Raw genomic sequence first — 16,722 nt, 5'->3', positions numbered from 1 at the left:
TGAAAACTACTGCTGTCTCTCAGGACATAGGTATCTACTACAAGAGTTCTCAACATGTAGTATCTTCCAGTTCAAAGATACAAATCGCTTTTTGTGTCGAACCGACAGGACAAGCCTTTATGACCAATGTACCTACTACACCACAATACAGTAGTAGCTATTCTAGCACTGTTCCTGTATCTCAAGCATCAACTTGAAGCACACTAGCATCTAACCCTGAAGTTCTTCAATGCAACATAGCGGTGAACTTAAAGAATACGGGTGGCTTAACGACAGAATCCGTCAAAGAACACCCGGCATTTCTAGGATCGGTCTTAGAATCATATGAGTGCTTAGTTGCCGGGAAGATTGGCAACTATAATATGAAAAAGGAAGACTATGATCAAATTGATCCTGAAGAAATGCAGATGATAGACATCAGGTGGTTTATGGCGAGTGTCATCCGAAGGGCTCAACATTTTAAGGAGATTACTTGTAAAAATGTGCTAGAAGGGTCCCCATCAAAGCTTGGCTTTGATAAATCAAAGATTAGGTGTTTCAGATGCTAAGAGAAATGTCATTTCAAGCGAGAATGTACTTGCAAGATAGTGGATCATAATGGGGCAAATCCATTCGGAAGAGATTATTATAAGCAGGCCATATATCATCGTCCCACACATAGCAAAGATTAATCTTCCAAAGGAAAGAAACATCTTGAAGCATCCACGTCACAGCAAAAAAGCAGCTACTTCACAAATGGATGAAGGCTTTAACTGGAACACTATATTTCAAGCAAATGCGGCTGAAGTTGTGGAAGAAACTGTTAAAGAATGTGAAACGGTTGGACAGGTTGAGAATGTGGATATGGTTGAGGACAAGATTGAGGTTGATATGGGTATGGATGATGACAAGGGTTTATGAGATAAGGTTAGTGATATAGGGTCAAATGAGAAGCTGTTTGTTACTGAGGACAAAGAGACTAAGAAGGATGCTGATCAAGTTGTTAATCCAGCTGATGAATCAGATGATGAGTTACCACGAACCTATGACAAGATTCATCCAATTCCATCTGATTACCTTACCTCTTTATTTCCCCCTGACACTGTTGAAAGTTTTGTAGGGTGTTTCAATGATGAGGAAGTACCATTCGGCAAAATTGATTTTGGAGAAAAGGATGAGGAGGAACCAACTGCTGTGGAGGAATCAAGGATATTGAGGAATCAGCTAAGGTGAATGATCAAGAGGATCATGTTGAAGGAATAATTGAAGATCTGACCGATGAAGATTCTAAGATCTTGACTGATGAAAGCTTACAAGCAGAGTATGCACTCATGGCAAACCAGGTAACACTAAATTCTAATATTTGTGAAAAGTGTGAGTTACCATGTGATGAGTGTGACTTTAAAGATCTAGAAATCATAGAACTTAGAAAACACTATGATAATACATTGTTAGATTTAAAATATGTGAAAGAAGCATATGCTAAACTCCAAACATGTGAAAAGAAGCTGTGTGAGAAAATCCTACAAGATGAAAAGACCATCTTAATGCTTAAACACACGGTTGAAGATAAGCAAATTGCCATTAACAGACACATTAATGAGAATGCAGCCCGCAAAATTGAGTTGCAAACACTCATGATTGAGACTGAGAAAGTAAATTTGAAATTGGTTAGTTATTCTACCTCTTCATATGTTCTCGATCATATCATGCCTAGAAAAACATCAAAACCTGAGGATGATGAGAACAAGAACATTAACTCATCAGTGGACTATCATGCGGTTCCGCCACCAATGTGGAATGCCTATGTTCCTAAGAAACCTAAGGGTTTCAAAAAGGCGTTGAACGTGAAAGTCAAATCTCCACTCCATGATTTCACCATATCTGTTAATGAAGTTGTAAATCTTTCTGACAAAGTTGAGAGTTATAGTTCTGGTTGTGATGGTTCAACCGGGATAAAAGTTGCTGAGTCTGTTTTAACCGAAGAACATGTCAATGTTCATCTGTTGGAAAATGAAAATGTTGCTAATTCTAAGAGATTTCCTAAAACCAATTTTTATCATAAGAAATCTCATAGAGTTAATAAACCGAAATCGGTTAAAAGGATTGTGTTTGTTAAAGGAAAAACTTCTGAGTTCGAAAAGGAAGCTATTTTTCGAAACCAATCAAATCTAGAATTCTATTGGTTAAAAGCTGAACGTGAGCGTGCTGAAACAACACCTCAAGTCACAAAATTTGTTGATTGGAGGCGATGTTTCAACTGCAACGAAGTTAGGCATGTATTCTATGCTTATCCCAATAGGTTAAAGCATGATCATGTTCAGCCTCAGAAAGTTGTTTCTAGGAAAGCTGGACTAGGGCATGTTGTGAAAGCATCGGTTGTTTTAAAATCAGAGCCTGTTAGGATTTTAAAACAAGAAGAGTCTGTAAAAAGTGGGTGTGATAAAAATGAAAGTTTTAAGTCAACACCATCCACTTTTTATATCAAGAAACAAAATGTTGATCAGAACTGGGTGGCCAAAGCCGAGTCTAATGAAAAACCACCAATTTTTGAAGAGAACAAGAAATATGTATCTGATTCACAATTATCGAGTTGTGATTTACTGTTAAGTGAATCAGATATAGAAGGTGTTAAAATGTTGTTTAAGAAATTTAAACAACCCAAGACCAAAAAGGCTTGGGTTTCCTTAATTCATTAAACCGTTGACTGTTTGTGCAGGGGCTTCCAAGATTCCACGACTCACGTTGGATTATGGATAGTGGAGCCTCAAATGCACATGACGGGTACCCTTCATTTACTCGAAAATTTCAGATCTATTCGAGGAGGGTATGTCGGTTTTGCTGGTAATCAAGGAGGACAGATCGTGGGTGAAGGCACGTTGACTAATGGGAAAGTCACATTTGACAAGGGGTGAACTATATTTCGGAGTTGGAGAACAATCTACTCAGCATATCGTAAATCTGTGAAAAGAGTTTCTCGACTCACTTCACCGACAAGGAATGCCTAATTTTGAAACCGGGTTTCAAAATTCCTGATGATTGGATATTAATGCGGGCACCTTGAGAGAACGATCTCTATGTTCTCAACATGTGTACTCTGTCAAAATCTACATCAAACGCTCAATGTTTTATTTCAAAAGCGTCAAAGCGGGAGTCTATTTTGTGGCATCGACGGATGGGACACATCAATCTGAAGAAGATGACCCTAAGGAGTTTCCATTTGAATGGAAAGTGCTTAGATTACAAAAAGGGGAAGCAAAAGAAAAAACTTGTCAATTCCATCAACTTACCTTTTGAGCGTCTACATATGGATCTTTTCGTTCCTATGACATAGTATCACAGGCAAACTATATTGCCTCGTGGTTACCGATGACTATTCCAGATTCTCGTGGGTAATGTTCTTGGATTCTAAAGATGAGACATTTGATTCCCTAATGGTTTTGTTCAAGAAACTCGAGACTTCGTACAATTTGCCGATTCGAAGAGCATGAAGTGACAATGGGATTGAGTTCAAGAACAATAGAATGCTGGAGTATTGTTATGACCGGGGGATTTTTCATGAGTTTAGCGCACCTTATACTCCACAACATAACGGGGTCGCTGAACAAAAGAATCGGACTTTGATTGAAACAGCCCATACCATGCTTGCTTATTCGAAATTACCAGTGAATTTTTGGACCGAAGCAGTGGCATCGGCTTGTTATACACTCAACCGGGTTCTTATGGTGAAGAAGTTCGCCAAAACGTGTTTTGAGCTGCTTAATCGACATAAACCTAATCTAAAGTGGCTTGAACCGTTTAGATCTACATGTACATTTCTTGAATAGAGTAGTAAATTCGGCCCCAAATCGATTGAGGGATTCTTCGTGGGGTATGCTAGTCCATTAAGAAGGGTATACATTCCTAGCCTCCACAAGATCTTGCAAGTACAGAATGTGGATTGACAGCGTTACACTCCACCAACCCAACGACCTGGAGATTCTTGGTTGTTCGATTATGAGAGCCTTTGGGAAGGTTTCAAACTCCCTAAGGAAACTTTATCTGAAGATACGATTACCATGTTATATCATCAGTTATCAAAAGATTCTGTATCAACACCAGAAGCTCCTATTATTACAGCTCCTCAAAATGTCCCAGATCCTATCCCAACTGATATTGTACTAGAGACAACACCTTGTTCAAACGATGATTGTGAAACAGATGAAGAGATAATTGAGGCTATTTCTCCTTCGTCAAATGAAGTAGCTGAAGATGTAAATGTCAACAATCTCCAAACCAAAGTGTCAATTTCTATCGTGGTAATGCTGAGAACATTGTCTTATCATCCAGAGGATAATATAATCGGTGACTTAAACACGGGGGTCCAAACTCGACGTCAAATTGATCAGAGCCTTTGTTGACAAGCGTCTCACCATTACAAAGTTGGTTCGCATCTAAACGTTTTATTTCTCAAATAGAACTGAAAACTTACAAAGAAGCCTTGACCGAAGAGAGCTGGGTAAATGGAATGCAAGAAGAATTTGTGCAGTTCGAAAAGCTCAGGGTCTGGAAACTCGTCGACTTGCCTGAAAGCAAAAATCAAATCAACAAAAAGGGGTGTTTAAGTGCAAGAGAGACGAGAATGGGATTATAGTGAGAGACAAAGCTCGATTGGTTGTTCTTGGTTTCAATCATAGAGAGGGTATCAACTATAATGAAGTTTATGCACCAGTTGCAAGGCTAGAAGCAATTCGGATCTTTCAAGTATTTGCTTCTAGGAAGATTTCAAAGTGTATCAATTAGATGTCAAGTCTGCATTTCTCAATGGGAAGATAAGTGTTGACGATATCATCTTTGGGTCGACAAATGATGATCTGTGCAAGCAGTTCGAGGAGGTGATGAAGCTTAAGTTCGAGATGATTGCTATGGGGGAGATGAAGTTTTTCCTAGGATTTCAGGTGGAGCAGTTACCCAATGGTATCTTTATTCACTAGACCAAATACGTCAACGATGTCCTGGCGAAATTCAATATGACTGATGCAACAGTGATCAGTACTCCTCTACCTCTAAATCATGGTATCGGTCATGATCCCAACGGGGAGAAGGTTAATCAAATGCTTTACCGATCCATGATAGGCTCACTTATGTCTGCATCACGGCCAGACATCATGTATGCCACATGTTTGTGCGCCCGATATCAGTCAAATCCGAAAGTATCACATCTCATGATCGTCAAACGCATCTTAAGATATCTCAAGGGATATCCGGGGGTCGGTCTATGGTATCCAAAAGACGATGAGTTTGTGTTGAGGGCATACTCAGATTCGGATTATGGGATCTTCAAGATGAACGCCAAATCTACAACAGCGGGGTGCCAGTTCTTTGGAAAACGACTTGTCACCTGGCAATGCAGAAAGCAAACCACAGTATCGCTATCTACCTGCGAAGCAAAGTACGTAGCTGCCACCAGTTGCTGTTCTCAGGTTCTATGGATCTAACAACAGATGCGAGACTATGGTTTGAATTTTCTAACTACCCCTATCTTTGTAGATAATTCTGCAGCAATATCTATCACTAAGAATTCGGTAAATTATTCTAAAACAAAACACATAGAAATACGGTATCGCTCCCTCGTGATTTCTACGAAAAGAAGTTGATCACCTTAGATAAAATTCACACCGATGAGCATAAAGCAGATCTTTTTACCAAATCTTTTGATAAATCACGTTTTTCATACTTATTAAAGCTTAACGATATAAGACTTTTGGGCGGTGGGGATAAGAGTGTTACCGAGATATTGGATGAGTCAGATATCCTGTGAACCTGAACATCAGAGTCAACTTCTGTAAATAATTTTTCATATGATTTTTTATTTTAGGGGGAGAAAATTTATGAAAAACCAAAAACATTGAAATATTTGAAAATGTCAAAAACAATATAAAATTCAAAATGACAAAAACATTAAAAAAATGTTGCTCCTCATAAAATGAGTTTTTGAAGAAAAAAGGAAGATGATAGTACATTGATCATCTGGTCCCAAATCCAGTAAAAAGTAGGCATAAAAGGTTGTGTGCTTAACTGTATTAGTGCATTGGTAGGCCTTTAAAACAAACAAGTATGGAATATTATGTGATATAAACCTAAAATACCACAAATTGAAGGGGTATTAGTTTCTAGAAAAAATTTTGATGGTGATGGCAGAAATGTAATAGCTGGTCATACTCAAGGCTTTTAATCAGAATGATTGTGTATTAATTTTGAAAAAATAGCTACTAGTAAGTGATTAACGCTTCAACGATGCATGGTCTTATGGCCTTAAATCCTGTACTGATTGAATACTTTAAGGTTCCTGGATCCATCGGGTCTTTATGCGTTTTATCATTTGGGTATTCATTTCAATGAATATTTAAAATTGATTTAAAAAGCAAACCCGTAGTATAGCTGCTTAAGTCTTTAAACTTGATTACAAAAAGTACTTTGGTACTAAATCATTACTGACTTGATCAAACCACGTTGTTAGGCATACATTGTCCCCTTGCTCGCGTCGTATTACCATTAAGAAATGAACCACAAGGGACACAGTGTATGCAAGCCGAAAGATGAAATCGTGCATACTCATCCATGGGAAAGGACCTTAGGGTATTGCTTAATAACGGGGGTATATCTTGTAGTGGGGATTATTTGCTAGTATGCTTAAAATAAAAGGTTGTTGATCTTCTAATTCTAAGGTTTAAGTCAAGTTGGGGTGACTATGTAAAAATTAAACTATGCCTAAATCAAAATTAGAACTGATATTTCCTGATATTCTGTGTCTAGTTGAACCAATTAATCATTTCACAGAAATTCCTGAATCATTTGTTTAGAAGGTTTAGGTGGACAACAATACCAATGACTGACTTAACACTAGTCAGAATAAACGCTAAAAATAAAACTGTAATGGAAGGGCAATTTGGTCAGTATGATTCCCTGCTTAAAACTCACAAAAATATGTGATTTTAAGTCTATTAAATAGTTTTTATATTCATTTGATTTACTTGTTATTATTTTTTTTTTTTTGAAAAACCAAAAAGATTTTATTTCTGATTTAGTTTTAGACTCTCGATGTACGGGTGAAAAGGTTTTCAAGAACAATGAATCAAGTTGTGTTTCTCAAATCAGTTTTAAAACAAGACAAAATGTTTATATGTTATATTTAAGTTCATTAAATTGGACTTGATATACAGTGCATTTTCAAAATGAGCTTATTTATGTTATTGCATTTGATGTACAAGGACATTAGGTTGTACTTATGACATCACATGGGTGTGAATTATGAAAATTGGTCAAAAATCATTTTGACATGCTTATGCAACGCATAAGTCAAAAAACTTATGCGACGCATAAGTTATGCGCCACATACAACTTTTACTTATGCGCCGCATATGTGAGAGTATATATACACACTTATCCGGCACATAAGTATATTACTTATGCGCCTGGACTTCTAAACACTCTCTATCTTGATCTTGATTTTCACAATTTTCAGCTGTCATATTGCTCGTTATACTTTGTTTGGGTGATTTACACAACAATCCAGGGTTTGAATGTGAGAATGAGGATTTGGTTTGATAGATCCGAGAGTGAACATAACTCTCTTAACCGTAAATGTTTCTTTGAACAAAATAAAAGGAATTTGATATAATAGATTATATGATAAGTTTAATGAATGGTAAACGAATAGGTTAATACAGGTTAATTGGATTCTAAAAATGTTAATCTTGACAGATCTGAAAATGAACTTAACCCGACACTTAAACGTTTAATTGAACTAGAAAAACGTTAAGAACATGGAAATTAATGGTTGATTTGGACTAATCGGCAATAACGATCACGATGATATGTTTGTATTGATTAAATATGGATTGGATCTTTGTTGTTTGATTTTGGTCAAAAACAAGACATATCCGGCGCATATGTCTTGACATATGCGGCGCATATGTCAAAACATATCCGTAGTATATGTTGCTAGGACTTATGCAGTTGACCAAAGTCAAAATAACATATACGCTGATATGATCTTATCCGTTGGTTATGCACATATGCGCTTGTATACCTTATCCGTTGTTGCATACGTTTGCGTTGATATGGACATATCCGTAGGTATATACTTATACGCTTGATTTATTCAAATCAACATATGCGCCGAGCTTAACATAAACATATCCGTGATCATTAACACATCCATTAAATACAAAATTGATATGATTCTAACAAGTTTATTCTGTTTGTTTTCCAGATGGGGAATAAGGTCAAGATTACTGATAATAAGCATAACATCTGTGCTTATTTGGATGTGGATGATCCTAAAGCCCAAAAGTTTGTAGTAATGATGCCATTTTTAAAGAGATCAAGAATCTACAAGGCTATGACTCAGATTGTTGTTCCATATGAGAGTATAGTTTCGAAGTTCTGGAAGAAAGCTGTTGTTGTAGGTATTGATATTCGTTCTGAAGTGCAAGGCAAGAATATCATGGTTACTGAAGCGTTGATCAGAAGCGTATTAGAGTTCGGAGATGAATCAACTGATCCAGTTGATCTTGATGAGCGGTTAGTGAAAGGTTGTATGCTCAGAATGGGATACGGAGAAACTTTGAACAAGTTGTCTCTGAGGAAGACTGCATTATCTCGACCATTCAAATTTCTCGTTCATGTTGTAGTTCATTGTTTAGGTAATCGCAAGGGAGGTTATGATGAGATACTGGATTATCAGATGAGCACGATGAGTGCTTTATGCTTGAACTTGAAGTATAACTTTTCTCGTATGATTCTAGACAATATGACGATAAATTTTGGTGATGAGCATTGGTGGCAATATCCGCCTTTCGTACAGATGTTTTTATAAGATGTGTTTCCTCAGGTCAAGAAGGAGGGTCTAATGATTATCTTGATCATATGACCGGGAATAGTTTAGAAAAACTCGTATCTTACAAGAACTTCAAAGAAAGTGATATACCGAAATTCAAAGGATTGTTTAGACATTTGTCAAAACCTGACTATGTTGCACCTACAAATAATAAGTGGAGGAATGATGGGAGCGATTCTGATCGGGAGACGGAGAACAGGCTGATGCTTGATTATAGGCCTGTGGGAGGAGCTAAGCAGTTTATCAAGATTGAATCTGATTCGGATGAAGAGGCGGTGGCTCCTAAGAAGAAATGAAAGAAGATTGTTAAGAAAGAGGTGGTGACTCCAGTAACACAGGAAGAAGTTTATTCAGCCACATCTGACAAGGATCCAAAAGTGATGTGGTCTCAATTATGCATATTATTATATAAATAATCTGTTGGGTCAGATTTTATATAAGGAAGATTGGAATCTTGTCAACCTCCTCAGAAAATGGCTAAGTATGGACTTTGAGCAAGCCTAGACGATCTAGCATGGTTTTACTACTTCGAGCAAGGTCTTCAGAACCATAAATGGTTAATTATTCTATGTGTTAAAGCTTCGAGCAAGCTACACTTCAACGAGCAAGAGTATTCTTCTATCGAGCATGGATTGCCAATCAAGCAACCAGCTTGATCATACAAGTTTTAACCAAGTGTTACGAGCACAGGATGGTCGAGCACATGGGGACAAGCATGGATGCAATAAGAAGATGTCATGTGATCAAAGAAAGGACTTCGAGCATAGTTCAGTTCCCCGAGCAAGATTTACATCTGAGCATGCTAAAGATTGCTCAATAAGTCTAAGAACAAGACTGAAGACATCAAGAAGAATAAGCTTGCTTGATGGACTAGTTCGAGCAAAGCAGGGATTGGTCAAGAGGAATGAAGCTTGCTTGAGGAGAATATCTTCACTGAAGATATTCTAAGTAAAGTATGCTTGAGGACATTCATTGAGCATATCTAGCTTAGTGAGTCTGCTCGAGCAAGATTGTTACCTTGCTCGAGGACTCAACACTTGTATTTATTTTGTCTTTCATTATGTAATGATTGGGAACTTCTAGAAGGAATGTCAGGGTCTATAAATAGGGTCCTAGGTTTCAATTTAGGGCACGAATAACGACGCACACAATACGAGAAACATTCCAAACGAATATTCTATTTTTTTCCTCGAATAGCCGCCGCCGTCATACACGAAACCCTTGACATTCCTTTCACTGTTGTATTAAATGATATATTAAATGCAGTGAATCTTTGTCTTTGATTGTGTTCCTATTGATTATTCATTATCGTTTCGTGTTCGCTATATCACACCTTCGTTCCCACTTGTTGGATATCCTAATTCCGCCGAGATATTCAATAGGCCTTTGGGTTACAGAGTCGTTGTGTTCTTGTCAACCTTTCTAAGGTTTCACCCGACTCATGGTCCAGACAAGTTGTATCAGAGCCTTGGAAGCTCGCTGAAGGCCACGGGATTGAAGGTTCATGAAAAAGCTTGAAGCTTTACTCTGTTTTTCTGCTGCAAAACCCAGATCTGATAAAATGGAAGGCCAAGAAGTCTCAACCAAAAAAATTCCCAGATTGCTTGGACAAGAAAACTTTATCAAATGGAAGGTGCTATTCGAAGCAGCTGTAAACTACAACGACCCAGAGCTTTGGACTTCTATCACTGACGAAAACTATGTTCCTTCAACTGCTCCGAACAACAACGCCACTGTTAAGCTAAAAATGAAGAAAAGGGACGATAAGGCTCTCTCTATGCTGAAGTTAGGTCTATCTTGGGAGATATCGACAACCGTCAACCATCACTAAACTGCTAAAGAAATGTATGACACAGTTATTTATATGTTTGAAGGAAATACTGAAATGAGAGATATCAAGAAAGATAGACTGAAGAAACAGCTTGATAGGTTCAAGTTTAAAGATGGAGAAAACTAAAATCAGTCCTGCAAAGGTTCATGGTGATTGTTAATGATATAAGAACAACCGACCTACAGATTTCTGATTTCGAGCTAAATAAAAACTTTTGTCATCTTTGTCTGGTGAGTAGTATACAGCCGGCAAATTCATCAAAGAAAAGGTGAGTTTCCCCAACTGTAAGTTGAATGATGTAATTGCATTTCTCAAGGCTGCAGAACATGAGATGATCGAAAACCACATGATTAGAGAAGATAAGCCCAGTTTCCAAGTGAACAATGCTCTAGTAGCTCCTATGGGAAATCTTTCAATCAAAAATCAGCAGCCTATCATTGAAGAGCCATCTGAGACAAATTCAACATGTTGTGGTCAGCCAAGATTTAATGTTTAGCTAATAGAAGATGATGTAGCCTCAACAGCAAGTGGTCAATCAATATTTATGCATAACAATACAACTCAAGGAACAGAATACCAAGCTTTGTTCTCCATGTTTACCGAGTCATATCATGCATTTGTGGCCAAGAACCTGATAAACACAAGCATTGTGCAGGAAGATCTCGAACAAATAGATTCTGATGACTTGGAGGATATGGACATAAAATGGCAGGCAGCCATGTTGAGAAGCAAGAGATTATACGATAGAACTGGAAGATCAAGCTTCAATGGACCAAACGAGAGAATAGGTTTTGACAAATCAAAAGCAATCTGCTACAACTGTCAACAACCAGGACACTTTGCAAGAGAGTGCAACATGCCTAAGCAAGCTGGTAACCAAACAATGTGAATCAGGTTAGGTATCAAGGGAACGTTGCAGTGACAAGGGTGCCTTAGAATGGGGAGTTTGATTGGAGTAACCACACAGCTGAGATTAAGAAGGCGAATGTTGCCTTTATGGCCAAAGTGCAGGACAAGCCAGAATCTTCTAATGCACTGGTACATTCTGATATTTCAATTTCTGATCTTCTTATTACAATTGATGACCTCAATCAGGAAGTTGGAAAATGGAAAACTGAATGTGGAAGAAAGGAAGCATTCTTAAATGTGTATGAAGCCAGTGAAGCAACTTATGAGAAACAAATCAAGGGGCTTGAAGAAGATTGTATGCAAGCATACAGAACCTAATCAAAAATGACAGTTGAAATTGAGGGTTTGAAAAAGTTGTATGCTGAAGAGAAGCTAAAGAATGCTGATTTGTTGATTCAAATGGAATTCTTGAAAAACCTTGTGTCTACAGGAAATATATTGGGATTTGTGGATAAAATGACAGAGGAAGAGAAGTACAAAAAGTGCCACCAACTTTCTGTGATAGCTACCCACTGAAGTACAATCTACTCAGCATTTCTCAAGTTTGTGACAAAGGAACAAGGTGGCCTTCAATGATGAATACTGCCTAATTCTGAAGCCTGAGTTTGTGATTCCCACTAAGATGATCATGATGATGGCTCTAAGAAATGGCAACCTCTATGAACTGAGAATGAATACTGCTACATCTAGAGGTGGTTCATGCTTTGTTTCCAAAGCCACTGAAAATGAGACCAAACTATGGCATAGGAAGATATGTCATGTCAACTTGAAGAACATGAACAAGCTAGTGAAAGGTGAACATGTTGTTGGCCTTACCAAAAGAGAATTCAAACATAATGAGAATGATAAGTATGATGTGGTGACTCATTTGAAGACTAAGGTACGTTTCCTTGCATATCTCTCCGAATGATAGGCAGAAAGGCGATTATCCAATCATACACAGGCCTGTTGGTGTTTTGGTCAAAAAAATCATTTAGTATCCAAGCAGATATAAAAGTATAAATAATTAAAAGCTTATCAAAAAGATAAAGAAAGAGGAAAAATACAGAAAAAGAAAATTGCCTCAATATAGTATATCAAATAATAATATATCATGACTTAAGGGGCACTAAAGGAACTACAGGGGTGAGGCATTCAAATAAGTCCTAAACACCCTGAATGTAAGGCTTGTAAGTCTGGATGGCATGTAAGTCCAACGTTCAACCTTATAGTCTGATATCTATATATAAGTTTCTAAATAAACTACTCATAAAAACAAATTTTGACCAAGGCATCAGGGGGTTGAAGTCAAATTGGGGTGATTGGAGAAAGCTGAATAAGCTTTGAGAAGAGATAAGGACAACCTGAAATCCAAAATGTAACCATTCTTCACTTTAGCTTTAATTGAACTTTAAGTATATCACAAATGTCATGATAATCATGCTAAGTACAATTACTTACTGTTAACCTGACTTAAATTGTAATAAACCTTACTATGATATGGTGTGAAAGCTTTTAAACAATCTGATCCCATGTTAAGATCTTTCTTTGAAAATGTTTTCAAAAGAATATTCAACTAAAATTTGATCTCTTATGTCACCTAAAACAAATTTCTTAGGTCAGCTCACTGTTCTGAAATGATTATTTTTTAGGCAAAATTGCAATTTGAGCAGAGGACATGAGTGATCATGTCCAGACTTAGTGGCATAAGATTTGTGATTTCAAAATCTAAACTGGAAATCATTTAAGTGTTTCGAGCAAAGAAACTTTGCTTGCTTGTGTGATCACATTGCTTCGAGTCTGCTATATGACTTGTATGATTCATCTATGTAATTTGAGCATGCATCTTACTTTATAGCACCTGCTATGTTATGAAAATTGATGTAATGTGTTTCAAGCATGAATGCATGATAAGTAGTCAAACCTATGTTTTCGAGCACAAAGAACTGAATGATAGGAAACATCTAAGTGTTTCAAGCATAAAAGTGTGCTAGACACTTAGGTATGAGGGTTCGAGCTTAAGAAATTAATGGATCAATTTGTTAAGTAGTTCGAGCAAACTTGTATGCTAGACCCTTAGGTTGCGTGTTCGAGACATGCATAGGAAGGATTAACTCTACTATGGCTTTCGAGCATAAGGGTACATCGAGCACATTGAGCTGTAGTAATCTAAGTGAGTCGAGCAAGGGTTACAACACTGCTAAGAGTGTATCTCGAGCATATATTATAGTCATGATAGATGTCTAAGTATCTCGAGCATGATGCATACTCGAGCAGGGTTAGATTACAGGTGTGTCTCAGGCATACATATTTGAGTAAAGTACTTTCGAGCACACTACCTCTCGAGTATAACCCAACACTCGAGCAAGTAACCATATGATCATTAAACTTTTGGCTAAGGCATAGAGCACAAGCCTATTCGAGCACACTGTCTCGAGTATACTAGTGCTCAAGAGCATAATATTCCAAGTACGTCGAGCAAGGATTGTACTATGTACTCGAGTACAGTGGGAGACAGCTGTTCATTTGGCTGTATGCTCGAGCAAGGGAGGTATATTAAATTTGAATTAAATGACAACTGTCGTGCACTAGATGACAAAAGGAGGTATAGTACACCCAAACGTTAGGTATAAAAGGGGGACTTAGAAAGTTTTTCACATATTTCATCTTTCTCTTAAACCTAGACGCAAACCCCTCTTGCTCGTGCTTTTCCCTGCTTACTCGAATACTCCTTTACTTGTTCAATTATACTTCGAATACAGTCATTAGCTCTATTTCGACTTCGTGTCGTTATTCGATAATCGTCACACCGATTTTGAAATTAGGGTTTCTAATTGACTTACGGACTAATTGTTTACTTGTTTTTGCAGGTACGCATATTACTACGGAACATGTTATTGAAGAAGCTATTATCATCTAACTATCCTCGAATATTAGTTCTGCAACTTTGTGTACTGACATATTTTCTTATCTTGCAGAACTGATTGCCTTAAAGTTTGAGAAGAGGCACAATATGTGCGCTCAGTTGGAGCTTGATGATGATAACAGAGAGTTTGAGCTAATGATCACTTTTTTAAGGAACTCCAACTTGCGAGTAGCTCTTACCGAAAGCCCCACAATTTACAGGAACCATATCTCGGATTTTTGGGGGTCCGTTACTTATGTAAATGACGTTAACGGGAAGAGGATTGAGGCCTCTATCCTAAATCATGATTTGAGATTACAGAAGCCTCAATAAGAACTGCATTGGACTTGAATGACAATTTTGATACTCAACCATCTTACTCAGTCCAAAGAATATTAAGTGTCTTTCAAGAAACTATGGGTTACTGTGACATTTGAGCCAAAACAAGGTACACCTCAGTACGTATTTACCGATTAAGCAAATAAACGCCTGTTGCGTAACAAACGAACGATCAACCGAACGGGTCGGGTTATGACCCAGATATCTCGGGGGGCCATTTATAAGTGATATACGATCTATACAAGCTAAAATATTAGAAATATGGTCTTAGTTTGATAGCAAACAAGTTAAACGAAAACATGCTCGTTTAACCACCCGCTATAGATTTAAACGCGAAAGATAGTTACAAACCAAGCATTGTATCATCCGTTATGCCAAAAAAGAATTACCAAACACTTATTTGAAATGTTTTAAGCAATCCGTGAAAATATTTTTGATTTTTACAAACATATAGTATGTTTTTATAATTTTACACAAAACTAGCCGAAAAACACTCGTTTTCGCGTTGTTTAACGCACCCGATAAGTTTTTCGCGCCAAAAACCGAACCCGAACTAAATTTGGACCGGGCTTTTCGTATTTGGGCTTGAGAAACTAGATTAATGGGCCAAAACAGCCCATCATGGGCCCAAAGGGAGTTCCGATCGGCAGCCCACCCCACCCCCCATTTTTTTTATATAACTTGTTTAGGAAGCTTGTTTATCCAATTTGGTTTATAAAAATCTGAGGTCCAAGCAGCAGCATCTTAAAATTCCAGAAAACCTCCAAACCCTAAGGTAAAGGGCTTAAATAAGTAGCTTTTGAACATGTTTAATACCATAAAAACATGTCTTGGTTACTAAAAATCATTCCTAACCGTGTAAAAATCCTAAAAATGGTCCATAAACATGTTTTGATCATAAAAACGGTAAGGAACCTGTTTTGATAGTTTTTTTGGACATAAACACGGATTAAAGGGTTGAAAAGGCGTTTTTACGGTTCAAAAGTTCGTTTTTATGCACTAGTCGAAACCCTAAGTTAAGGGCTGTTATGTTGATGAAATATTGCTTGGTTTGTGATATAGGACTTGTACCTAGCCTTCTTAGAAGCACAAGAACCTGAAAACTTGATTAAAAGGTCGGAAACGAGCCAAACCCGCTAAGGTAATGCCGAAACACTCGCTTACGGGCTATTTAGGTTAAGGTTGTGATGTGCATATTTTTAGGACTTGAAATTTTTCAGAGACATCAGGGACCATGTCAATGAGTCCCTTTTCAAATTTGGTAATTTTTCGACAATCCGAGAATATTTGGCGAATTTATTACCGAATTAGGATGTTTATTTGGGAAAAATAGCTAAAATACTTCAAAAATTATGAAAATTTTCTGGGAACTCTGATTTGATTAATTTTGATCACATATGAGTTTTGGGATCATTTTGATAAGTTTAAAGGTATTTTGTTTATTTGCGCTCGTGTGAATTTTTACAGCCAAATTTGGGCCGAAAAGAATATTGCACGAGCTTTTTACATTCTGGAATTGATACAGGTTGTTTTAGGACATGAATTGAGCATTCAGGAATTTTTGTGGAATTTTTGGAAATTGTTTGGGGTAAACGGACGATTTTCAGGCGAAATATAGCTGATAAAATGAATTTTTATAAATTAATAAATCAGTAAATAAATTCCAGAATAATTTTTATAAAAATCTACATATTTTAATTGATAAGTGGTTAAATTTTCATAATTTAATTATTAACGGTTAATTAATTATGCTAATCTGAATATTAAACAAATTCAGTTTTTATAAAAACCGGCAAGTTCGCGACTAGTGAATCTGCGGGAATATCAAAACACCAAGAGTGATCAAAAATCATATTTTTGGGCTAATTAAGTAAAAATGAACTTTTCTATGAGAAACCT

The sequence above is a fragment of the Bidens hawaiensis genome, unplaced genomic scaffold (assembly GCF_021521415.1).
Source record: "Bidens hawaiensis isolate Kalapana, Puna unplaced genomic scaffold, B.hawaiensis_p1.1 tig00000284_1, whole genome shotgun sequence".
In the NCBI taxonomy this organism is placed as follows: domain Eukaryota; kingdom Viridiplantae; phylum Streptophyta; class Magnoliopsida; order Asterales; family Asteraceae; genus Bidens; species Bidens hawaiensis.
Note: the sequence above shows the minus strand (reverse complement) of the source record.